We start from the raw sequence: 2,678 nt of genomic DNA, 5'->3' as shown, positions 1-2,678 counted from the left end.
TCCGGGAATGGGAATGGGAATGAGGGAATGGGAATGGGAGTGGGAATGGGAATGGGAATGAGGGGCCCCGGCGTCCGGGAATGGGGATGGGAATGGGTGCAGGAATGGGAATGGGAATGAGGGAATGGGAATGGGAGCGGGAGCGGGAATGGGAATGAGGGCGGGAATGAGGGAATGGGAATGAGGAAATGGGAATGGGAATGAGGGAATGGGGGCGGGAATGAGGGAATGGGAATGGGGAGGGGAATGGGAGTGGGAATGGGGATGGGTGCGGGAATGGGGAGGGGCCCCGGCGTCCGGGAATGGGAATGGGGGCGGGAATGGGGAGGGGAATGGGAATGAAGGAATGGGAATGGGAGCAGGAGCGGGAATGGGAATGGGAATGAGGGGCCCCGGCGTCCGGGAATGGGAATGGGAATGGGAATGGGGGCGGGAATGAGGGAATGGGGATGGGGATGGGAGCGGGAACAGGAACAGGAGCGGGAATGGGAATGGGGAGGGGAATGGGAATGGGGGCGGGAGTGGGAATGGGAGCGGGAGCGGGAATGGGAATGAGGGGCCCCGGCGTCCGGGAATGGGAATGGGAATGGGGAGGGGAATGGGGAGGGGAATGGGGTGGGAATGGGGAGGGGAATGGGAGTGGGAGCGGGAATGGGGGACGTCCTGGCGTCCGGGAGCGGGAATGTGAACAGGAATGGGAATGGGAACCGGCGGGGACAGCGTCTGGGAGCGGGAACGGGAAACGGGGGAAACGGGAATGGGGATGGGAATGGGAATAGGAGCAGGAGCGGGAATGGGAATGGGAACGGGAATGGATGCAGGAATGGGAGTGGGAATGGGGAGGGGAATGGGAATGGGGAGGGGAACGGGAGCGAGGGTGGAAATGGGAATAGGAATGGGAGTGGGAGCAGGAATGGGGAGGGGAATGGGATTGGGAATGGGAGCGGGAATGGGGATGGGCCCCGGCGTCTGGGAGCGGGAATGGGAGTGGGAATGGGAATGGGGAGGGGAATGAGGGGGGTCCCAGCGTCCGGGAACGGGGATGGGAATGGGAATAGGAATGGGAATGGGAATGGGGAGCGTCCTGGTGTCCGGGAGCAGGAATGGGAACGGGAACGGGAATGATGGGGAGGGAATGGGAATGGGGGCGGGAATGGGGGTGGGAATAGGGAGGGGAACGGGAACAGCGTCCGAGAGCGGGAATGGGAACGGGAATGGGGGAGGGAATGGGGGGCCCCGGCGTCCGGGAATGGGAATGGGAATGGGGGGGGGGGCGCGTCCAGGAGGGCCCCGGCGTCCGGCGGCCCCGGGGACTCCATTTCCCATCGGCCCCCGCGCGCGGGGGGCGGGGCGGAGCGGAGGGAGGGGCGCGCGCGCCGCGACGGGGGGGCGGGGCGGGCGCTGGCCACGCCCCCTGGTGGGCGGAGCCACCGGCGGGGGGGGCTGGGACGGCTCCGTGCGCGGCCTGGTGAGTGGGGCCCCCCGGGGGGGCGGGGGGAGCGCCCGGACGCCGGGGCCCTTTTTGGAAGGGGGTTCCCGGACGCCGGGGCCCCTTTTTCCAGGGGGTTCCCGGACGCCGGGGCCCTTTTTGGGAGGAGGTTCCCGGACGCCGGGGCCCCTTTTTCCAAGGGGGTTCCCGGACGCCGGGGCCCCTTTTTGGAAGGGGGTTCCCGGACGCCGGGGCCCTTTTTCCAAGGAGGTTCCCGGACGCCGGGGCCCTTTTTCCAACGGGGTTCCCGGACGCCGGGGCCCCTTTCAGGAGGAGGTTCCCGGACGCCGGGGCCCCTTTTTGGAAGGGGGTTCCCGGACGCCGGGGCCCCTTTTTCCAAGGGGGTTCCCGGACGCCGGGGCCCTTTTTGGAAGGAGGCTCCCGGACGCCGGGGCCCCTTTTTGGAAGGGGGTTCCCGGACGCCGGGGCCCCTTTTTCCTGCGCTCGGTGACCTCCAATGGGGCCGGGGGGGCCGGGGCGGCGGTGCCAGGTGCTGGCGAGGGGCCCAGGCGTCCGGGCGCTCACGGCGCCGCCGCGTGCCGGGAGCGGGGCCCAGGCGTCCGGGTGGCCTCAGGTCACCTGCTCCTGGCGGGGGGGGGGCGGTGGGAGGAGCAAAGGGCCCAGGCGTCGGGGGGGAGGGGACCGGGGGGGGGTGCGGAGGGGCCCAGGCGTCCGGGTACAGAGGGACCCAAGAGGGTGCAAAAGGGGCCCAGGTGTCCGGGTGGAAAGGGCCCAAAGGGGCCGTGGAGGGGCCCAGGCATCCGGGTGGGAAGGGACCAATGGGGATGCGGAAGGGCCCAGGCGTCCGGGTGGGAAGGGGCCCAAGTGGGTGCAAAAGGGGCCCAGGCGTCCGGGTGGGAAGGGACCAATGGGGCCACGGAGGGACCCAAGAGTCCGGGTGGAAAAGGACCAAGGAGTTTGAAAAGGGGCCCAGGCGTCCGGGTCCAGAGGGACCAAGGAGGATGCGAAGGGGCCCAGGTGTCCGGGTGGGAAAGGGCCCAAAGGGGCCGTGAAGGGGCCCAGGCGTCCGGGTGGGAGGGGACCAAGGGGTTTGAAGAAGGGCCCAGGCGTCCGAGTCCAGAGGGACCAATGGGGATGCGAAGGGGCCCAGGCGTCCGGGTGGGAAGGACCCATTGGGCCACGAAGGGGCCCAGGCGTCCGGGCCCTTCCCAACCCCCCCCCACCCAGG

The sequence above is a fragment of the Tinamus guttatus genome, unplaced genomic scaffold, assembly GCF_059628265.1.
Source record: "Tinamus guttatus ecotype Peru unplaced genomic scaffold, ASM5962826v1 Tinamus_guttatus_pri_ptg001353l, whole genome shotgun sequence".
Lineage (NCBI taxonomy): Eukaryota > Metazoa > Chordata > Aves > Tinamiformes > Tinamidae > Tinamus > Tinamus guttatus.
The sequence above is the reverse complement of the archived record's forward strand: the minus strand, read 5'-3'. Positions refer to the sequence as shown.